The sequence below is a fragment of the Scyliorhinus canicula genome, chromosome 5 (genome assembly GCF_902713615.1).
Source record: "Scyliorhinus canicula chromosome 5, sScyCan1.1, whole genome shotgun sequence".
NCBI lineage: Eukaryota > Metazoa > Chordata > Chondrichthyes > Carcharhiniformes > Scyliorhinidae > Scyliorhinus > Scyliorhinus canicula.
In genome coordinates this window covers 10974950-10999694 of record NC_052150.1, presented here as the reverse complement: position 1 = coordinate 10999694, position 24745 = coordinate 10974950, and the positions used below count along the sequence as shown (strand labels likewise).

The 24745-nt window shown below is 48.2% G+C and overlaps 1 protein-coding gene across 1 annotated transcript in view; it reads left to right on the top strand.

The window, feature by feature from the left end:
• LOC119965596 overlaps window positions 1-24745 on the top strand; it is a 198664-nt gene that overhangs the window by 163899 nt on the left and 10020 nt on the right. The gene's annotated exons all lie outside the window — the stretch shown is intronic.

Sequence of the window (24745 nt, the reverse complement as noted above, 5' to 3'; positions counted from 1 at the left end):
CTTTCAGTGCCTGCCCATCTTCATCCCCAGGGCCTTTTTTAGGAGAGTGACTAGCAGTATTTTGAGCTTTGTGTGGGCACATGGGACTCCGAGAGTGAAGAGGGTTTTCCTGGAGCGAGGGAGGGCTGGCGCTGCTCAACCTTTTGGGGTACTACTGGGCGGCCAAAGTGTCAATGGTGCGTAAATGGGTGATTTGGGGGGGGGGCGCGTGGAAAAGAATGGAGATGGCATCATGTAGAGGTACGAGCCTGGGTAACGGCGCCGTTGCCGCTCTCCCCTAAGAGGTATACCATGAGCCCGGTGGTGGCGGCGACCCTAAGAATCTGGGGACAGTGGAGACGGCATAGGGGGGAAACAGGGGGCTCGATGGAGGCTCCATTAGGTGGAAATCATCGGTTCATCCCGGGGAACACTGATGGGGGATTTAGGGCAAAGGGTGGGCATCAATAAACTGAGGGACCTATTTATTGGCGGGAGGTTTGCGGGCCTGGGGGAACTGGAAGATAAATTTGGGCTCCCCCAAGGGAACATGTTCAGATACTTGCAGGTAAAGGCGTTTGCTAGGCGACAGGTAAAGGAGTTCCTCCACAGCCTTCTGCGGCAAAGAGTTCCACAGATTCACCATCCTCTGGCTGAAGAAATTCCTCCTCATCTCTGTTCTAAAGGATCGTCCCTTTAGTCGGAGATTGTGTCCTTTGGTTCTAGTTTGTCCTACAAGTGGAAACAGCCTCTCCATGTCCACTCTCTCCAGGCCTCGCAGTATCTTATAAGTTTCAATAAGATCCCCCCTCATCCTTCGAAACTCCAACGAGTACAGACCCAGAGTCCTCAAACATTCCTCAAACGGCAAGTTCTTCATTCTAGGGATCATTCTTGTGAACCTCCTTTGGACCCTTTCCAAGGCCAGCACATCCTTCCTTAGATACGAGGCCCAAAACTGCTCACAATATTCCAAATGGGGTCTGACCAGAGCCTTATACAGCCTCAGAAGTACATCCCTGGTCTTGTATTCTAGCCCTCTTGACATGAATGCTAACATTGCATTTGCCTTCTTAACTGCCAACTGAACCTGCACATTAACCTTAAGAGAATCGTGAACAAGGACTCCCAAGTCCCTTTGTGCTTCTAATTTCCGAAGCATTTCCCCATTTAGAAAACAGTCCATGCCTAATTTCCTCCTTCCAAAGTGCATAACCTCACACCTTTCCACATTGTATTTCATTTGCCACTTCATTGCCCACTCTCCTAGCTTGTCCAAGTCCTTCTGCAGCCCCCATGCTTCCTCAATACTACCTGTCCCTCTACAGATCTTTGTATCATCTGCAAACTTAGCAACAGTGCCTTCAGTACCTTCTTCCAGATCGTTAATGTATATTGTGAAAGTTGTGGTCCCAGCACAGACCCCGAGGCACACCACTAGCCACTGGCTTCCATCCTGAAAAAGACCCCTTTATCCCCATTCTCTGCCTTCTGCCAGTCAGCCAATCCTCTATTCATGCCAGAATCTTACCCTGAACACCATGAGCTCTTAACTTATTCAGCAGTCTCCTCTGCGGCACCTTGTCAAAGGCCTTCTGGAAATCTAAATAAATCATGTCCACTGCTTCTCCTTTGCCTAACTTCCTTGTTACCTCCTCAAAGAACTCTAACAGATTTGTCAGGCACGACCTCCCTTTGACAAAGCCGTGCTGACTCAGTCCTATTTTACCATGCACTTCCAAGTACTTTGTGATCTCATCTTTAATAACAGACTCTAAAATCTTACCAATGACCGAAGTCAGGCTAACCGGCCTATAATTTCCCGTCTTCTGCCTCCCTCCCTTCTTAATCAGTGGTGTTACATTAGCCACTTTCCAGTCCTCTGGGACTCCTGCCATTGTTGTTCCACTGTCTTCCCTGCTAGGCTCCTTTTCCAATCAACTCTGGCCAGCTCCTCCCTCATGTCTTTGTAGTTACCCTTCTTTAATTATAATACCGTTACATCTGATTGCAACTTCTCCCTCTCAAACTGCAGAGTAAATTCTATCATATTGTGGTCACTGCTCCCTAAGGGTTCCTTCACCTTAAGTTCCCTAATCAAGTCTGCCTCATAACACATCACCAAATCCAGAATTGCCTGTTCCCTAGTTGGCTCTGTCACAAACTGCTCCAAAAAACCATCTCTTAGACATTCCACAAATTCCATTTCTTAGGATCCACTACCAACCTGATTTTCCCAGTCCACCTGCATATTGAAGTCCTCATGATTATTGTAATATTGCCTTTTTTACATGCCTTTTCCATCTCCTGATTTATTTTCTGCCCCACATCCTGACTACTGCTAGGGGGCCTGTACATAACTCCCATCAGGGTCTTTTTACCTTTGCGATTCCTCAACTCTACCCACAGAGATTCTATGCCTTCTGATCCTAGATCGCTACTTGCTATCGATTTAATTGATTCCTTACGAACAATGCAACCCCACCCCCTTATCCCATCTGCCTGTCCATTCGATAGGACATATATACCTTGGATATTTAATAATAATAATCGCTTATTGTCACAAGTAGACTTCAATGAAGTTACTGTGAAAAGTCCCTAGTCGGGACATTCCGGCATCTGTTCGGGGAGGCTGGTAAGGGAATTGAACCCGCGCTGCTGGCCTTGTGCTGCATTACAAGCAAGCTGTTTGGCACACTGTGCTAAACCAGCCCCTTTTAGATCCCAGCCCCGATCCCCTTGCAGCCCCGTCTCTGTGATGCCCACAACATTGTACTGACCAACTTCAGTGTGCGCAACAAGCTCATTGACCTTGTTCCATATACTGCGCACATTTAGGTACAACACCCTCAATCCTGCATTGGCCACCTCCCTTTTCACACTCTCCTCAGTCACTGTACTGTGGCCCTTTTTGATTTTTTTTTTGATTTAAAATTTTTTTTTAGAATACTTGTCTGTGCGGAGTCTGCACATTCACCCCGTGTGTGCGTGGGTTTCCTCCGGGTGCTCCGGTTTCCTCCCACAGTCCAAAGATGTGCAGGTTAGGTGGATTGGCCATGATAAATTGCCCTTAGTGTCTAAAATTGCCCTTAGTGTTGGGTGGGGTTACTGGGTTTGGGGATAGGGTGGAGGTGTTGACCTTGGGTAGGGTACTCTTTCCAAGAGCCGGTGCAGACTCGATGGGCCGAATGGCCTCCTTCTGCACTGTAAATTCTATGGTAATTCTATGGTATGAAACCCAATTCATTTTTTCCAATTAAGGGGCAATTTAGCGTGGCCAATCCACCTCACCTGCACATCTTTGTGTTGTGGGGGCGAAACCCACGCAAACACAGGGAGAATGTGCAAACTCCATACGGACAGTGACCCAGAGCCGGGATCGAACCTGGGATCTTGGCGCCGTGAGGCTGCAGGTCGAACCCACTGTGCCACCGTGCTGCACCCTTTTTGATTTTTGACTGTGGCTTCTCTGCCTTACACTTTCCTCCTTCCTGCTTTTGGTCCCTGGCCCCGTTTTACTTCCCTCCAACTTCCTGCATCAGTTCCCATCCCCCTGCCACATTAGTTTAAACCCTCCCCAACAGCACTAGCAAACACCCTCCCCCAAGGTCATCGGTTCCAGTCCTGTCCAGTCCAGTCCATGCAACTACAGTTCCTTCACTGCTGTTGCATCAACATCCTGGAACTCCCTCCCTAACAGCATTGTGGGTGTACCTACACCATGTGGACTGCAGCGGTTCAAGAAGGCAGCTCACCACCACCTTCGAGGACAATTAGGAATAGAACATAGAAGATAGAGAAATACCGCACAGAAAAGGCCCTTCGGCCCACGATTTGTGCCGAACTTTTGTCCTAGTTTAATCATAGTGTCCAAAATTCTATGATAATCTAAGGGCAATTTATCATGGCCAATCCACCCAACGTGCACATCTTTGGACTGTGGGAGGAAACCGGAGCACCCGGAGGAAATCCACACACACACAGGGAGGATGTGCAGACTCCACACAGACAGTGACCCAAGCCGGAATCGAACTTGGGACCCTGGAGCTGTGAAGCATTTATGCTAACCACCAGTGCAACCTCACTTGTCAGGGTTAAACTTCATCTGCCACTTCTCAGCCCAGCTCTACATCCTATCTATGTCTCTTTGCAGCCGACAACAGCCCTCCTCACTATCCACAACTTCACCAATCTTCGTATCATCTGCAAATTTGCTGACCCACCCTTCAACTCCCTCATCCAAGTCATTAATGAAAATCACAAACAGCAGAGGACCCAGAACTGATCCCTGCGGTATACCACTGGTAACTGGGCTCCAGGCTGAATATTTGCCATCCACCACCACTCTGACTTCTATTGGTTAGCCAGTTCATTATCCAACTGGCCAAATTTCCCACTATCCCATGCCTCCTTACTTTCTGCATAAGCCTACCATGGGGAAACTTATCAAATGTCTTACTAAAATCCATGTACACTACATCCACTGCTTTACCTTCATCCACATGCTTGGTCACCTCCTCAAAGAAGTCAATAAGACTTGTAAGGCAAGACCTACCCCTCACACATCCGTGCTGACTATCCCTAATAAGCAGTGTCTTTCCAGATGCTCAGAAATCCTATCCCTCAGTACCCTTTCCATTATTTTGCCTACCACCGAAGTAAGACTAACTGGCCTGCAATTCCCAGGGTTATCCCTATTCCCTTTTTTGAACAGGGGCATGACATTCGCCACTCTCCAATCCCCTGGTACTACCCCTGTTGACAGTGAGGACGAAAAGATCATTGCCAACGGCTCTGCAATTTCATTTCTTGCTTCCCATAGAATCCTTGGATATATCCCGTCAGGCCCGGGGGACTTGTCTATCCTCAAGTTTTTCAAATCAAGGAAGATGTGCCCAACACATCTTCCTTCCTAACAAGTATCTCCTCGAGCTTACCAGTTTGTTTCACACTGTCATCTCCAACAATATGGCCCCTCTCGTTTGTAAATACTGAAGAAAGTACTCGTTCAAGATCTCTCCTATCTCTTCAGACTCAATACACAATCTCCCACTACCGTCCTTGATCTGACCTCCCTCGCTCTTGTCATTCTCATATTTCTCACATATGTGTAAAAGGCCTTGGGGTTTTCCTTGATCCTACCCACCAAAGATTTTTCATGCCCTCTCTTAGCTCTCCTCATCCCTTTCTTCAGTTCCCTCCTGGCTATCTTGTATCCCTCCAGCGCCCTGTCTGAACCTTGTTTCCTCAGCCTTACATAAGTCTCCTTCTTCCTCTTAACAAGACATTCAACCTCTCTTGTCAACCATGGTTCCCTCACTTGACCATCTCTTCCCTGCCTGACAGGGACATACATATCAAAGACATGTAATACCTGTTCCTTGAACAAGTTCCACATTTCACTTGTGTTCTTCCCTGACAGCCTATATTCCCAACTTATGCAATTCAATTCCTGTCTGACAGCATTGTATTTACCCTTCCCCCAATTGTAAACCTTACCCTGTTGCATGCACCTATCCCTCTCCATTACTAAAGTGAAAGTCACATAATTGTGGTCATTACCTCTTAAATGCTCCCCCACTAACAAATCTATCACCTGCCCTGGTTCATTACCAAGTACCAAATCCAATATGGCCTCCCCTCTGGTCGGACAACCTACATACTGTGTTAGGAAAGCTTCCTGGACACACTGCACAAACACCACCCCATCCAAACTATTTGATCTAAAGAGTTTCCACTTAATGTTTGGGAAGTTGAAGTTACCGATGACTACTACCCTGTGACTTCTGCACCTTTCCAAAATCTGTTCCTCCACATCTCTGCTGCTATTGGGGGGCCTATAGAAAACTCCCAACAAGGTGACTGCTCCTTTCCTAATTCTGACTTTAACCCGTACTACCTCAGTAGGCAGATCCTCCTCAAACTGCCTTTCTGCAGCTGTTATACTATCTCTAGTTAACAATGCCAGCCCCCCACCTCTCTTACCATCCTCCCTAATCTTGTTGAAACATCTATAACCAGGGACCTCCAACAACCATTTCTGCCCCTCTTCTATCCAAGTTTCCGTGATGGCCACCACATCGTAGTCCCAAGTACCGATCCATTTCTTAAGTTCACCCACCTTATTCCTGATGCTTCTTGCGTTGAAGTATACACTTCAACCCATCTCCTTGCCTGCAAGTACTCTCCTTTGTCAGTGTTACCTTCCCCACTGCGTCACTACATGCTTTGGCGTCCTGAATATCAGCTTCCTTAGTTGCTGGACTACAAATCCGGTTCCCATTCCCCTGCCAAATTAGTTTAAACCCTCCCGAAGAGTACTAGAAAACCTCCCTCCCAGGATATTGGTGCCCCTCTGGTTCAGATGCAACCCATCCTGCTTGTACAGGTCCCACCTTCCCCAGAATGCGCTCCAATTATCCAAATACCTGAAGCCCTCCCTCCTACACCATTCCTGCAGCCACGTGTTCAACTGCACTCTCTCCCTATTCCTAGCCTCGCTATCACGTGGCACCGGCAACAAACCAGAGATGACAACTCTGTCTGGCCTAGCCTGTAACTTCCAGCCTAACTCCCTAAACTTGTTTATTACCTCCACACCCCTTTTCCTACCTACGTCGTTGGTACCACTGTGCACCACGATGTCTGGCTGCTCACCCTCCCCCTTCAGGATCCTGAAGACACGATCCGAGACATCCCTGGCCCTGGCACCCGGGAGGCAACATACCTTCCGGGAGTCTCGCTCGCGACCACAGAATCTCCTATCTATTCCCCTAACCATTGAATCTCCTATTACTATTGCTTTTCTATTCTCCCCCCCCCCTTCCCTTCTGAGCCCCAGAGCCAGACTCAGTGCCAGAGACCTGGCCGCTAGGGCCTTCCCCTGGTAGGTCATCCCCCCCAACAGCATCCAAAATGGTATACTTGTTTTGAAAGGGAATGGCCACGAGGGATCCCTGCACTGTCTGCCCGTTCGTTTTCTTTCCCCTGACTGTAACCCAGCTACTCTTGTCCAGTACCTTGGGTGTGGCTACCTCACTGTAACTCTTCTCAATGACGCCCTCTGCGTCCCGGATGATCCGAAGTTCATCCAGCTCCAGCTCCCTAACACGGTCTCTGAGGAGCTGGAGTTGGGTGTAATTCCCGCAGGTATAGTCAGCGGGGACACCGGTGGTATCCCTCACCACCCACATCCTACAGGAGGAGCATGCAACTGCCCTAGCCTCCATCCCCTCTTACTTTACAGAATATAGCTGCCCTGTGGACCAACTGGACCTCCGCCCTCCGACTCTGCTCCCAGTCAGCTGCACTCTCTGTGAATTCCTGCTCCCTTCTCGCTCTTTGCGGAAATGAAATAAAAGGAGCACCTTCCTCCTTCCTCACCTAACTCCCTCAGTCACCAAACTCTGGCTATAGCACTCAAATGCACCAAGTGCAGCGCTCCAGTGGCAACAAAGTCTACACTGTAGCTGGATCCTTTTTATACTGTGAATCTAGCCTCTGAAAACTGGCCTAATCCAATTAACTAATTAACAAACTGCAAGTACCTACAAGTAGAACCTTTGTTTAAAGCTGATTGAAAATTCATCTTCTTCTAAACCAAACAGCAACTTTGAAGTTAATTAACTAAATAAAAGAAAGATTAGACTTTAGATAAAAATGAACCCTTATACTCCCTCAGTCACCAAACTCTGACTATAGCACTCAAATGCACCAAGTTCAGCACTCCAGTGCAAACTGGAGAAATGATTAATGAATGCTGGCCTCGCCAGCGAAGCCCACATCCCTTGAATGAATAAATAAATTAAAGTTCCGAGGAGTGGCCCAGAGGAATTTTCATCTGAACTTAATTTTGTAAACTGCAAATTGGTTTGTTCTGCTTCCCCTCAAGGGAAAAATTACAAAGGTGAGTGGAGTAACGTCAGAACGAAGGCAGCAAGTTGACAACTTGTTGGATTTTATTCATGCCTGTCTGGAGATGTAAACCCAATTGTGCTGCTCAGGCCATCGCTGCTGCTGTTTGACAATCAGCTTTTGTAATCTCTCCTTGACGCGTGTGTCAACTGTCACACGTCACGTCGCCGTTTCGGGAGTGTGGGTGGAGGGGATGCAGTCCTCAAGTCTTTCAAGGCTTTGTTGACAGCCCCGAGATTGGAATTAATTTGCTGCCTGTTGAAATATCCTGAATCAGAGTCCCAGACTTGTGATCAGTGTCCCTGGGGAATATGACAGACAGCCAGTCAGAGTTTCTTTAGACACAAATTTCAAAGGTTTTCTTTTTGGAATTACGAGTGTGCCAACATTTTATTTCAGAAACTCTTTCCAGTTGTAAATTCAGAGAGTGAAGGGGTGAATTCGAGAGAATGTGTCTCATTGGCCAGCTGAGAGAGTCATCCTCGGCTCGATGAGCTGATTACCCTCAAGCGCTGTGTGACTCTTGAAATGAAAATCGCTTATTGTCACAAGTAGGCTTCAAATGAAGTTACTGTGAAAAGCCCCTAGTCGCCACATTCCGGCACCTGTTCGGGGAGGCTGTTACGGAAATTGAACCGTGCTGCTGGCCTGCCTTGGTCTGCTTTAAAAGCCAGCTCTTTAGCCCTGTGCTAAACCAGCCCTTAATAATAATCGCTTATTGTCACTAGCAAGGTTTCAATGAAGTTACTGTGAAAAGCCCCTAGTCGCCACATTCCGGTGCCTGTTTGGGGAGGCTGGTACATTGACACACCTATTCCGTTTGGCCCATCTGGTGCTACGCAACATGTAAGAGACTGGAAGTATGGACAAATTGACATTTACACTATAAATGGAGGGAGCACAATTACACACTTTATCACGAATATTGCTGTAAGTTCAGGACATTGAAATAATAACGAATTGGATTCTGTGATCGGGAGACTATGGGCGGGATTCACTCAGCCCACGCTGGGCCGGAGAATCGGCGAGCCAGGCACGAATCGCGCGATGCCAGTCCTCCGATTCTCCGGGATCCGCTCTACGCGTCCACCCCGGCAATACTCCGCCCGGGATGGGCCGAGTGGCCACAAAGAAAATCCGAGACGCGCCGGCGCCGTCCACGTGTGGCCTTACCTGGCGGGACCTCGGCGTGCATCCATCCGGCGGCAGCCTGGTGGGGGGGAGGGGGGTTCAGGGCCTACCGATTGGTGTGCCAGCCTCTTGGGCTCCCCGCCGGCCCCTATAGCCCTGCGCCATGTTGCGTCGGGGCCAGCGCGGAGGAGGAAGTGACCGCACATGCGTGCAATCTCACCGGCCGTGGTGCGCATGCGCGCATTCACGCCGGTCATAGCGCGCTTGCGCCGACCCGTGGCGCACATTTGAGGCTGGTATCGGCAGCTGAAACAGCGTGGGTCGCTCCAGTGCCGTGCTGGCATCCTGTAGGGCTCAGAATAGCTGATCCTGAGGCCTGTTGATGCCGTTGTAAAACGCGACGGTGTTTACGATAGCGTCAACACTTCGCCTCAGGATCAGAGAATCCCCCCCATGTTCTCCCGCCAGGGTAGAATCGTTCCTGGTCTGCACCGACACTAGGAGTGGCGCCCAGGAGCCATTCCCTCTCCCTTGCCATGCAAATTTATGCTTGGAGGAGAGCTTGTGGAATTCCATCGGAATCCTCTATCAGGCTGCCATTTTGAACGGGCGTCCTGATACCAGAAGATAGGTGGCTGCCTCCTCCCCCCCAATAATGTAAGTCCAGACCCCTCATCCCCCTGACTGACAAGTAGGGGCATCCTCTCCTCTCCCCCCCCCACCACCACGGGAATTTCGGATCACCCACTCACAGCATGCATGCATGAGGGTTACCCGACCACTCCCCCATGACCCCCCATCCATGAAACCCCCCAACAGTTAGACCCCCCCCATCTGTTAGACCCCTAACTGGAGTCCCACTCAGTCCCCCAGCAGCTAAGTGCTCTCTGCTGTGAAAAAGAGGAAGTCAAAGCACTTAGCTGCCTTTGATGTGGCGAGGGGCTGTCAATCATAGCAAGAGCGTTTATTAACATTGTGATTAGCATCAAAACAGGGTAATGGGGGTGATTTCAAGTGTTAAAAATCCACCAAGCCTTTGGGTTAAAAAACTGTCAGTCACTGGCTAATGCAATGTATTGCTGTGTGAAATTGAATGGACCATCTGAATTTCAAAGGCTGTCAAGGGATTTCAAACCCTTTGAGCTGCACTGGGCTTTGCAGGAAGCCTCTGGCACTTCTGCCTGAGGCAGCAGATATTAGGAAAGGGTAAATGAAAATGCAGCGATTTTTCACTGTACTGCCTGGACTGCTCTTCAGCTTTCAGGGGTGCCTCTGCTGGGGGTCATGCACCGGCCATCCTAAAGCACTCTGCAGCTTCTGGAGATCAGATGGGAAGGGCACTGAGGTGCTCCCCTGAGTGGCATGCCAAGGATCCACACCACATTGAGACAGTCACAACTCGAGTTTGGCTAAACATGCAGTCAGAATTCCCAACTCTCGCTTCCCAAAGCAAATCTCCCATGGAGAGCTAGAGTCCTGTGTGTGCTCCCATGGCGGTTAAAGGAAACGGACAATCGGAACGTTTCAATTATGAGTCTGAATGTGGACTTCGGGTCCGAGGAGAAGCTCATCCAGGGATGCTGCACTTTGTGGAACCAAATAAAAAATGGTCCGGCCTCCTTCGTAAGCATGTCCGTATCAAAGGCAAAGAGAAAACACAAGGAACCAACAACGGGACCAAAACTCAATCACCTGTTTGTAGGAGAACCTTCAGGATGCAAACGGAGCTGAGCAGACTCCCAGGTACCAACCAGAACCCTACCAAATACCCTAGATGATGAACGTGGTCATTTTCACATCAAAGGGCGAACAAGCAAACCTTCAGCCAATTGAAGTGCGGTCACGGTTACAATGTAAGAAATGTGTTTTCCAGCACAGCAAGCTCCCACGGGCTGCGCTGCATATCATCTGTTTTTATGATGGGAGGGATAGTTATTGGCCAGGTCCACAACAGCCCTCTTGGTCTTGTTTGAAACCGTGTCATGAGATCATTTAGATCCACCTGGGAGGTAGGCATGGTCTCCTTTTGTGGTTCAAGAACCACACTGGAGGCTCCCAGTAGTTAACAAGGAGTTTATTGATGAAAGACAAAGACAGATAAATAACAGACACAGAACTCAACATAACAGGTCGATCACTTCCACTCCCTGCTCCACACTGTCCAGGGCTCTGCTCCCAGGCATGAAGCTCTGAAAGAAAAAGTTGCTAAATGGTAATTTTTAAAGTTTGCTTATACTATATCCATGTTCTACAACAGGAAACGCCTATTTGTAACTATATGATTTCAGCTTCTTTTCGCAGAATATTACAGTACAGAAGAGGCCCTTCGGCCCATCGAGTCTTCACCGACACATGAAAGGCCCTTACCTGCCCACCTAATCCCATTTGCCATCACTTGGTCCACAGCCTTGAATGTTATGACCTGCCCAGTACCCATCCCACCTCCCAGGCAGGGCATTCCAGCCCAGACTGACACCACCCTCTGGGGAAATGGGTTTTTCCACAAATCCCCCCTAAACCTTCCACCCCTCACTTTGAACTTGTGTCCGCTTGTAACTGACCCTTCAACTGAGGGGAACAGCTGCTCCCTATCCACGCCGCTCAATCCTGTACACCTCAATCATGTCACTCCTCAGTCTTCCCTGCTCCAGCGAAAACAACCCAAGCCTATCCAACCTCTCCTCATAACTTAAATGTTCCATCCCAGGCAACATCCTGGTGAATGGCCTCTGCACCCCCTCCACTGCAATCACATCCTTCCTATAATGTGGGGACAGAATTGCACACAGTGCTCCAGCTGTGGCCTCAACAAAGTTCTATACAACTCCATCACGATCTCTCTGCTTTTGTAATCTATGCCTCGATTGATAAAAGCAAGTGTCCCATACGCCTTTTTCACCATCCTATTAACCTGCCGTCTGCCTTCAGAGATCTATGGACAAACACGTCAACGTCCCTTTGTTCTTCGAAACTTCCCCGTGTCAGACCATTTATTGAATACTTCCTTGTTTAATTACTCCTTTCAAAGTGTATTAAGAACAAAGAAAATTACAGCACAGGAACAGGCCCTTCGGCCCTCCCAGCCTGCGCCGATCCAGATCCTCTATCTAAACCTGTCTCCTATTTTCCAAGGTCTACTTCCCTCTGTTCCCGTCCATTCATATACCTGTCTAGACGCTTCTTAAATGATGCTATCGTGCCCGCCTCTACCACCTCCGCTGGTAAAGCGTTCCAGGCACCCACCACCCTCTGCGTAAAAACCTTTCCACGCACATCTCCCTTAAACTTTCCCCTTCTCACCTTGAAATCGTGACCCCTTGTAACTGACACCCCCACTCTTGGGAAAGCTTGTTGCTATCCACCCTGTCCATACCTCTCATAATTTTGTAGACCTCAATCAGGTCCCCCCCTCAACCTCCGTCTTTCCAACGAAAACAATCCTAATCTACTCAACCTTTCCTCATAACTAGCACCCTTCATACCAGGCAACATCCTGGTGTACCTCCTCTGCACCCTCTCCAAGGCATCCACATCCTTCTGGTAATGTGGCGACCAGAACTGCACGCAGTATTCCAAATGTGGCCGAACCAAAGTCCTATACAACTGTAACATGACCTGCCAACTCTTGTACTCAATACCTCGTCCGATGAAGGCAAGCATGCTGTATGCCTTCTTGACCACTCTATCAACCTGCGTTGCCACCTTCAGGGTACAATGGACCTGAACTCCCAGATTTCTCTTCACATCAATTTTCCCCAAGACCCTTCCATTGACCATATAGTCAGCTCTTGAATTTGATCTTCCAAAATGCATCACCTCGCATTTGCCTGGATTGAACTCCATCTGCCATTTCTCTGCCCAAATCTCCAATCTATCTATATTTTGTTGTATTCTCTGACAGTCCTCCTCGCTATCTGCAACTCCACCAATCTTAGTATCATCTGCAAACTTGCTAATCAGACCACCTATACCTTCCTCCAGGTCATTTATGTAGATCACAAACAACAGTGGTCCGAGCACGGATCCCTGTGGAACACCACTAGTCACCCTTCTCCATTTTGAGATACTCCCTTCCACCACTACTCTCTGTCTCCTGTTGCCCAGCCAGTTCTTTATCCATCTAGCTGATACACCCTGAACCCCATACGACTTCACTTTTTCCATCAACCTGCCATGGGAAACCTTATCAAACACCTTACTAAAGTCCATGTATACGACATCTACAGCCCTTCCCTCATCAATTAACTTTGTCACTTCCTCAAAGAATTCTATTAGGTTTGTAAGACATGACCTTCCCTGCACCAAACCATGCTGCCTATCACTGATAAGTCTATTTTCTTCCAGATGCGAATAGATCCTATCCCTCAGTATCTTCTCCAACAGTTTGCCTACCACTGACGTCAAGCTCACAGGTCTATAATTCCCTAGATTATCCCTGCTACCCTTCTTAAACAAAGGGACAACATTAGCAATTCTCCAGTCCTCCGGGACCTCACCCATGCTCAAGGATGCTGCAAAGATATCTGTTAAGGCCCCAGCAATTTCGACCCTCGCTTCCCTCAGTAACCTGGGATAGATCCCATCCGGTCCTGGGGACTTGTCCACCTTAATGTCTTTTAGAATACCCAAAACTTCCCCCTTCCGTATGACAACTTGACCGAGAGTATTTAAACATCCATCCCTAGCTTCAACATCCGTCTTGTCCCTCTCCTTTGTGAATTCCGATGCAAAGTACTCATTAAGAATCTCACCCATTTCCTCTGAGTCCACGCATAAATTCCCTCTTTTGTCTTTAAGTGGGCCAATCCTTTCTCTAGTTACCCTCTTGCTCCTTACATACGAATAAAATGCTTTGGGATTTTCCTTAACCCTGTTAGCCAAAGATATTTCATGACCCCTTTTAGCCCTCTTTATTGCGCGTTTGAGATTCGTCCTACTTTCCCGATATTCCTCCAAAGCTTCATCAGTTTTGAGTTGCCTCGATCCTATGTATGCTTCCTTTTTCATCTTAGCTAGTCTCACAATTTCACCCGTCATCCATGGTTCCCTAATCTTGCCATTTCTATCTTTCATTTTCACAGGAACATGTCTGTCCTGCACTCTAATCAACCTTTCCTTAAAGACTTCCACATTTCAAATGTGGATTTACCCTTAAACAGCTGCTCCCAATCCACATTCCCTAGCTCCGGCCGAATTTTGTTATACTCTGCCTTTCCCCAATTTAGTACTCTTCCTTTCGGACCCCTCTTGTCCTTGTCCATGAGTATTCTAAAACTTACGGAATTGTGATCGCTATTCCCAAAGTAATCACCGACTGAAACATCAACCATCTGGCCGGGATCATTCCCCAATACCAGGTCCAGTATGGCCCCTTCCCGAGTTGGACTATTTACATACTGCTCTAAAAAAATTTTCCTGGATGCTCCTTACAAACTCTGCTCCATCTACGCCTCCAACACTACACGAATCCCATTCAATGTTGGGGAAGTTAAAATCTCCCATCACAACCACCCTATTGCTCCTACATTTTTCTATAATCTGTCTGCATATTTGTACCTCTACTTCATGCTCGCTTTTGGGAGGCCTGTAGTAAAGTCCCAACAATGTTACTGCACCCTTCCTATTTCTCAGCTCCACCCATATTGCCTCAGTGCTCGAATCCTCCATCATGCCCTCCTTAATCACAGCTGTGATATCATCTCTGACGAGTAATGCAACTCCTCCACCCCTTCTACCTCCCTCTCTATCCCTCCTGAAGCATCTATACCCTGGGATATTCAGTTGCCAGTCCTGCCCTTCCCTCAACCAAGTCTCAGTAATACCAATAGCATCATATTCCCAGGTACTGATCCAAGCCCTAAGTTCATCTGCCTTACCTGCTACACTTCTCGCATTAAAACAAATGCACCTCAGACCACCTTTGCGTTCATCATCTCTTCCCTGTCTACTCTTCCCCTTAGTCACATTGAGTTTATTGTCTCGTACCTTACTGGTACCTTACTAGGACATTGGTTCCAGTCCTGCCCAGGTGTAGACCATCCGGTTTGTAATGGTCCCACCGCCCCAGAACCGGTTCCAATGTCCCAAAAATCTGAACCCCTCCCTCCCGCACCATCTCTCAAGCCACGTATTAATTCTGACTATTCTTGAATTTCTACTCTGACTGTCCCGTGGCACTGGTAGCAATCCTGAGATTACTACCTTTGAGGTCCTACTTTTTAACTTATCTCCTAACTCCCTAAATTCTGATTGTAGGACCTCATCCCTTTTTTTACCTATATCGTTGGTGCCTATATGCACCACGACAACTGGCTGTTCACCCTCCCCCTTCAGTGTGTCCTGCAGCCGATCGGAAACATCCCTGACCCGAGCACCCGGGAGGCAACATACCATTCGGGAGTCTCATTTTCGACCACAGAAACGCCTGTCTACTCCCCTTACAATTGAATCCCCTATGACTATAGCCCTGCCAGTCTTTTTCCCGCCCTTCTGTGCAGCAGAGCTAGCCACGGTGCCATGAGCCTGGCTACTACTGCCTTCCCCTGGTGAGACATCTCCCCCAACAGTATCCAGAACGGTATACCTGTTTTGGAGGGAGATGACTGCCGGGGACACCTGCACTGCCTTCCTGCTCTTTCTCTGCCTTTTGGTCACCCATTCCCTGTCTCCATCACCAATCCTAATCTGCGGTGTGACCAACTCACTGAACGTGCTATCCACGACCTCCTCAGCATCGCGGATGATCCAAAGTGAGTCCATCCGCAGCTCCAGAGCCGTCATGCGGTCTAACAGGAGCTGCAGCTGGACACACTTCCCACACATGAAGAAGTCAGGGGCATCGGCCGCGTCCCTGAACTCCCACATTGCGCACGAGGAGCATAACACGGGTCTGGGATCTCCTGCCATTTTTACCCTTTACCTTAACTGATTACAAATATAGTATCAAATAATTAATAAGTGAAAGGAATAAAGATTTTACTTACCAATCACAATACTCACCAACACACGAAGAGTTAAATTTCTCCCAGCAACTGCTAATTGGAGCACTTTCCTTGCCAGCCAATCAGGTCACTGCTTTGCTGTGATGTCATCCTTCAAGGTAAGTTTTTAAAGAGATAAACTTACCTTCCCAACAACCACGGTTGTTTTTTTTTTGTTAGAGGATGGGGTAGGGAGGGAAACACTGAGGAAGTGTTTCGGGTTAAATTGTCACTTGACAACAGCCCCTTCACAAACCACCTTCAAATTAGGCTGACCGCACTGCACATAAGCAAATCTCCCCGGAACAGCCAATCAGTAGTTCCGCTCTGCTGCCCTCTGCTGGATGCTTGCTTGCACTCGAACTCCTCGGGTCTCTTTCGCTGGTACACCTTCAAATTAGGCTGACCGCACTGCACGTATGCAAATCTCCCCGGAACAGCCAATCAGTAGCTCCGCACTGCTGCCCTCTGCTCCCGCTCTGCTGCCCTCTGCAGATTCCATCAACCACATATCCGCCTATTAGACCATCCCTTTCATATCTTCCTGTAACCCAAGATAGTCAACCTCACTGTTAACCACGCGGCCAATCTTTGTGTCATTGCCATTATTTGGTGGTGACTGAACAATAGTATCTAATGCTTTTACTGCAACATTTGGTGCCTCCCAAATACAATGGGCGGGATTCTCTCGTAATTGGCGGGATGGCCCGATGCCGGCGGCAAGAACGGCGCGAACCACTCCGGAGTCGGGCCGCCCGGAAGTTGCGGAATCCTCTGCATTTTCGGGGGCTGGGCTGGCGCCGGAGGGGTTGGCGCGTTCTGGCACATGCGCAGGGGGTTTCTTCTCCGTGCCAGCCATGGCAGAGCCCTACAGAGGCCAGTGCGGACGGAAGGAGAGACCCCACGGCACAGGCCCGCCCGCAGATCGGTGGGCACCGATCGCAGGCCAGGCCACCATGGGGGCCTCCCCTGGGGCCGGAACCCCCCCCCCCCCCCCCGCTCCTGAGGACCGCAGCAGCTGGCCTCCCGCCGTGTGGGACCATGTCCATTTCACGCCGGCGGGACTGGCCGAAAACGGCTGGCCGCTCGGCCCATCGGAGTCCGGAGAATTGGCGGGGGGGGGGGGGGTGGGCGCTGCCAACGGCCCCCGACCGGCGCGCGTGATCCCCGCCCCCATCCGAAAACCGGCGTCGGAGAATACGGCAGCTGGCGTCGGAGCGGCGGGGCGGGATTCACGCGGAGATTCTCCGACCCGGTGGGGGGGGGGGGGGGGGGGGGGGGAGAATCCCGCCCCCTTGTGTTTCAAAGATTTAGACGACATAGGCAATGCAGGTCAAATCAGTCATAGTGCAGTTCTTAAACTATTTTGCAATGTTTAATGACATTTTATTCACCCTCCTTCCTGAAGGCAACGAGTAATTCTCATTGGCACAATGCCACAGGAGCCAAGGCAGCTTTCCCTGATTGGCAGTGTTTTATGTTCAACCTAAGCATTCCATGTTGGCAGGGTATTAAATCGGGATTGTGGGAGGCATCACAACCTTCCAGGATATCTGCGTTCCTCCAATCCCAACTTTAGCCGCTCCGCCATTGGCAGCCGTGCCTCCACCCGGGGCCCTGAGTTACCTCCCGAAACCTTTCCACTTCTCTGCCACTCTCTCTCTCTCCTTCTTCGAGCCGCTACTTTTTCCGTGGCTTCATGTATATTTGGATTTGGGTTTATTGTCACGTGTACCGAGGTACAGTATTGTTCTGTGTACAGTACAGGCGGATCATTCCATACATGAAAAACATAGGCCATACGATAAATACACAATGTAAATACAGAGACACAGGCATCGGGTGTACGGAGTGCAGTACTACTCGGTAGAGAATAATAATGATGGTAATCTTTATTGTTACAAATAGGCTTACATTAACACTGCAATGAAGTTACTATGAAAAGCTCCCAGTCGTCACACTCCTGCAGAACTGTTCGGGTACACGGAGAGAGAATTCAGAATGTCCAAATTACCTAACAGCACGTCTTTCGGGACTTGTGGCAGGAAACCGGAGCATCCGGAGGAAACCCACGCAGACACGGGGAGATCGTGCGGACTCCGCACAAATAGTGACCCAAGCCAGGAATCGATCTTGGGACCTTGGCGCTGTGAAGCAACAGTGCTAACTACTGTGCTACCGTGCCGCTGCGTGGCGAGATCAGTTCAGTCCATAAGAGGGTCATTCAGACTGGCAACAGCAGGAAGAAGCTGTTTTTGAGCCTGTTCATAGAAACATAGAATTTACAGGGCAAAAAGAGGTAATTTGGCCCATCGAGTCTGCACCAGCCCTTGGAAAGAGCACCCTACTTAAGCCCATGCCTCCACCCTATCCCCGTAGCCCCACCTAACCTAAGGGGCAATTTAGATTGGCCAATCCTGCACATCTTTGGACTGTGGGAGGAAACCGGAGCACCCAGAGGACACCCATGCAGACACGGGTTAGTGCATGTTAGTGCATGTTCTCAGACTGCTGCCCGATGGAAGAAGTTGGAAGAGTGAATAAGCCGGGTGGGAGGGGTCTTTGATGATGCTGCCCGCTTTCCCCAGGCAGCGGGAGGTGTAGATGGAGTCAATGGATGGGAGGCTGGTTCACATGGCTCAGGTAAAGCTTCTGCAAAGTACCTGGGGACATTTTAGCTTGCTAAAGATGCCATATAAATGCACATTGGTGATGGTGAGAATGTCATCAGGTTGGCACTCTCCTGTATCCAAGTACATTTCTATGGTAATAGACATTGCCAACATTGATACATCGTCAGTCACATGGCTGTTCTGAATCCCTGATGGATTTTGTCCAGTTGGACTGATATGAACATTTGACAAAGTGCCGTATGATTTCCTGACCTTTATTTTCACCTTGAAATACGTGGCTATTCCTGTCGGTGCTCTATAATCTGTGACGATGAGTGATTGAGAATGCATCACCTTTGGAGAGTCTTTCTCAAAGACCAAGGGATGATCTGGTGGAGCGGGCAACTTATTTGCATCAGGTCTCCCATAAGCTGGTACAATCTGTTGTTTAGTCTTTTGTGAGTATTAGAACTCTGAAAACAAAGGAAACACTGCACATCAATGATGATCCCGGAGAGCTGAGTCTATTCATTGTCGTGAAGGCTCTTTCTGAGTCTGGGGGCATTACAACATGATAATCATTGTTTCTGATCAATTGGTGGCTACTTAATAGAAATAGGCGACTTCCAAAACCCTGTATTAAATGAAATGAAATGAAATGAATCGTTAATGCAGTGTACAGGCTGTCGGACTCCATTCTGGGCCAAGCTGTTTGAATATCGGGTTGATTAAGATTCCAGTACCAACACTTTGGGAAGCTAATTTTGTTTTTAAATAAATAGTTATTGGTTTGAGAATGTATTGCCCCTCTCTATAGCAAGAAATAATTGGGCAGGGAAATTATAATAACATGTCAGTAACATGACACACTTCATTGACCCACCTATCTGGTTTTAGGAAAATTGATGACTACTAAAACATTTTTTGTTGTAATGAACGATAGCTCCGAAGATTCACTGCGGGATATTAATGTGCTTGTCTAACCGTTCTCTCGCCCGCTCGTCAGCAGAGCGGCTATACATTTAAAAATAGATGGGTCAATGGCTCAAATAAAATAGCAGCAATAGACTGCAGGTGAATATCTTAACTATTGGTGCACTAGTGTCTCAAAGCTTCATTTCACGGCCTGTGGTCGTCCACTCTTTCTGCTGCAATGCTCCATCCTGTGGCAATAAATCAGTCGGCAACGAGAGTGGATTGGAGGCCAGCATGTTTTTATCAGGGTGAACTAGGGAGGTTTGGGCGGCGTGGTGTTCTTTGTGTTGCTTATTGGTTGGCGTAGTGTTCACAAAGATCACAGAGTAGCTTTTAACTTCAACAAAGCTATGATTTTATTTCCACTATTAACACTGGGATTCGACACTTGGTCCTTAAGAATACACAACTGATCAATAACATCTAACTACACTCAGCTACTGCTAATCTCAGTAACTGGTATAAACTATAATCTAACCTTCTCACACTAACTGCTCTGATGACCTTCACTAGCTGCCTCCTGCTTACACTCCTCCCCTAAGGTCCAGCATCACTGCCTTATATAGTTATATCTGCAGCTCCCTCTAGTGGCTACTCTTAACACTACATTAACCCTTGTAATGCTGGTCGTTCTGATAATACCACAGGTGGGTGGGTGGGGTGGGATGGGGTGGGGTGGGGGCTGGGCCAAGGAAGCAAACGGACTGAGGCTTAAGGCAGAATCGGTCTGGTCAGACAAAACTAGTTGAAGGTTCCATTTGCATGATTTGTGGCCCATTTCGTAACATTGAAATTATTGAGAGCATCCATCAAACTACTATTGATCGCAGTTGACTAAAAACTGAAGATAAAAACAATCCCTATTGTTAATTTTTTTTATTATTCATCCTTGGGATGTGGGCTTCACTGGGCTGGGCCAGTATTTGTTGCCCATCCCTAATTGCCCTTGACCTGAGTGGCTAGCTGGGCCATTTCAGTGGGGAGGCAGTTAAGGATCAACCGCATCGCTGTGTGGGTCTGGAGTCACATGTAGGCCAGACTGGGTAAGGACGGCAGAATTCCTTCCCTGAAGGATATTAGTGAACCAGATGGGTATTTTTACGACACTCGGCAATGGTTTCATGGTCATCGTTAGACTTTTAATTCCAGATTTTCTTTTTTAAAATTCTAATTTCACCATCTGCTAAGGTGGGATTTGAACCTGGGACCCCAGAGCATTACCCTGGGCCTTTAGATTACTAGCCCAGCAACAATACCACTACGCCACCACCTCCCCTAGTTATTGTTAATTGTTAACAAGATCCAAGCTTGTTGAACAAGCTGAAAACAAGCCATTAAGTTTTTCTTTGCTGAGAGAGTTCATTGAATTGTTCAGTCTCACAGCTCTCCCTCCACTCACCCCAGTGTCCCAGCTATCCCCTCTTTATATGCGTTCAGACACAATCAATACCATCGCCTGTTTCCCTCAACACTAACAATGGAATTGACATGACCCTAACACTATTATCAACTCAAAGGCAAGGCTTCAGAGGTAGATGGACTGAGATGATGATAAAAGTGGGGTGATAAAAACAATGATGGAACTCGGCATTCTATACGATGGAGAGGTCTGACGCCTTCATTGTGCCTCTCTCACTCGCAGATTCAATTATCCTGATGGCAGGTCATCAGCCTGAGACGTTAACTCTGTTTCTCTCCCCACAGATGCTGCCAGTGAGAATTTCCGGCATTTTCTGATCTTATTTCAGGTTTCCAACATCTGCAGTATTTTGCTTTTGTGCCCATTGTTCTTGTACTTCACCAACGGGCTCCCCCTCCATGCTCCTCAAACCATCAGCCCCGCTAAACCTCTGCTGCCCCGTATCCTCCCCCGCACCAACCCACTCTCGCCATTACCCTTGTTCCCACCTGGAAACAGACAAAGCCGCAAATCGAATGAAATTAAATTTCATCCCATTTCATTTCTCAGCAGGTAAGGCAGAATGTACGACCAGAGAAATGGAGTTGATTCTTCAGATTGATGATGTTTGATCAGGACAGTATTAACTTAGAAATGGAGAGACCTTTGAGCAAGAACAGAATCAGTCAGTGATGCCCCAAGTTAAAAATTCTCACCCTTGTTTTAAGCCCTCCTCATTGTCTTCATTCCTCATTTATGTAACCACCTTTTAACTTCATATCCACAACTCTCCATTCCTTTGACTGAACTCTTTTGCATCCCATCTTACCTCCACCCCTTGATCAGCAAACACACCTTCTGCTGCTTCAGCCCCATCCTCAGAAATACCCTCTCTAAACCCCTCCACCTCACTATCTCCCCCTCCTCCTCTCAAACACTCCTTACCATCCAAATCTGGCCCCACTTTTCATCATCCTTCCGCTTGGGAGACTATGATCTCCCGCTGGAGATGAATTGCCACTAACTGGTGCTCAGGCTGTGAGCGCTAATCCTGAAGCGATTCACGACCCATTGCCGTTCAAATGTATGCGTGGCGGGGATTGCAAATGATTCCCCCCCCACAAATCCTGCTATTGGGCTGCCACTATACGCGGGTGGCCTGATAGTGAGGGCCAGTAGCTGGGCCCCACCCTGCAAAGCAGTATCGTACCCCCCTACCATGGGGTTTTCTGGGTCACCCTCCCCCCATCAGTACGAGGGTGTCCAGGCACCCCCCCCAGCCCGACAACCCCCCTCCCACCAGAGACCCCCATCTGATCATAAGAGAATCTATGGTGGGGGTCTCATTAACTGGGAGGTCCCTGGTGGGGGTCTCTGTAATTGGGGGCTTCTGGTAGAGGGTCTCTCTTATGGCGAGTCTCTGGTGGGGCTCCCTGTAATTGGGGGGTTGCTGTAATTAGGGTGTTTCTGGTGGGGTCCCCCTTATGGGGGGACTCTGATGGGGGTGGGCTGGGCAGGATTTGCATTTTGGGGGGGTGAGTGTGCCCCACTCAATGCACTTTGGGGGCAACTCCCTTACAGAGTTACCCTCTTGGCCCACCGCAAGATCCACCGTGCCTGGGTCACAGTTGTAACTACCGGCACCAGTCTCGGCCAGAATCCCAGCCCAGAGGACCAGAGAATCACACAGGCTTGGAAAGACCAATGCTCGGCCCGTTAATAGGATGCAAATGGGTCAATAAGACCCAGGCTAATGGTCCTGGTTCGAATCCCACCACAGCAGATGTTGGAATTTGAATTCAACTGAAGATCTGGAATTAAAAGTGACCATGAAGCCACTGTTGACTGTTGTAAACACCCATCTGGTTCACTCATGTCCTCTAGGGAAAGAAATCTGCCGCCCTTAGCTGGTCTGGCTTACATGTGACTCCAGACCCACAGAAATGTGGTTGAACCTTAACCGTCCATCTGAGCCACTCAGTTCAAGGGAAATTAGGGATGGGCAACAAATGCAGGCCCAGCCAACGACGCCCACATCCCGTGAAGGAATTAAAAAAAGACGAGCAGTCTGCCAGCACAAAGGCAGTAGAGGGGTGGTGGTGGCAATTTAAAAGTAGAGCAGAATCATTTCACATTGTAGAGATCTCTGCAGTGTCGGGCTTATTAATCATTTCTAAGCCCCCCCCCCCCCCACCCCCATTTCATCATTGTAGCCTATAGCTTTTAAGCCTGTGTGATTCATTGGTCGTAACAGGCTATACTCAACTAGTCCATGCCTTCAAAACCCAAAACAAAGTGTCTACTATTAAATGTGAGTCCGCGACTGAGCAGCACTTGCCGAACAATATTGAGTGCGCCAATAGCGACCTTAACAACCAATTTAAGACAATCAGTCGAGCTGGGAATGTGGCTAGCAATGCCATAAATTCTTACACAGGGATCTGTTCTCTGCAAAAAAAAAGAAGTATCTTCAAGCATTGCGCCTTCTATTACGAGGAGATTGGGAAGCCGATAGTTCCCCATTGCATTATCCATGGCCATGCCTCAGCCAATCAGAATCAACTTGCCAATTTGCACCCCCTTTCTCCTGTAATATACATTTTTGCGATTATTTTAAATTTGGCATTCTTGATGGTAGCAAGATTAAAATAAAAGTATCTCTTTTCAGAAACATTCAAACTCTGTACCACCAAGTGACTGTTTGATTTTGCGTTGTTTAATTTAAACCACAACACTTCAACACAAATCGTTACCAAATCCATTCTGTTGAAGAATGGTCAAAACAATTGTCCGAAAATGTGTTGAGGACAATGGAGATCTAATTAAAGGCAGCATCATGTGGGATTGAGTGTTGAATGCAGAAAGTCAAAGCAGTTGAGATTGTGTCTTGCAACATAATTATGTGAATGCTTAACACACGCATTTGAAAGTATTCATTTTGCTGTTGAATAGAGATGTTAATGCATTTACTTTTAACGGGGGTTCATATTTCTGATAAAGAAGCAGAGAAGAAATTTCCGATGTACGTGTCAGGCTTTCATGGATGAATATATCAGCTGGGTAAATTCAATGCCAAGGAGATTTTGAAATTCAATGAATAATTTGTACAATGATTCCTTTTTGGACTTTCACTTGAAGTCCAACTCCTTTATTGCATGGCTTGGAATGAAAGGTGTGCATTTACATAGCACCTTTAACCAATCCAAAGTACTTTCCAACCATTGACATAGTTTTTGCAGTGTCGCTGCTGTTGTAATGTGGCAGCCAGTTTGTGCACAGCAAGCTCCCACAAACATGAGTGCGAAAATGGCCATGATGTTGATTGGGATGTTGATTGAGGGATGAATGTTGACCAGGACACTAAGAGACAACTCCTCTGCTTTCCTTTGAAACAATCCAGTGGGATCCAGTTGTCTCATTGGAGAAATCCAGGGCAGGAATTCTCCGTTCTTTCGCTGGTGGTGGGATTCTCTGGTCTCGCCGGACGCGCACTCCAGCCCGGGGGTTTCCCAGCGGCGTAGAGTGGCTTCAAAGGGAATTCCTGTTGATAGCGGCGTGAACAGAGAATTCCGCCGCCAAAGAATGGTGCGTCGCCTCCTGCTGCCGAGAAACATGTGGCTGGGAGGTCAGAGAATCTCGCCCCACACCTCTGGCCGCGCGGCATTGGAATGCCGATCTAGATTTTTGAGCCGAAGTATCTGGAGTGGGACTTGAACCCACAGCCTTCTGAATCAGAGGCAACTGAGTGCTGTGAT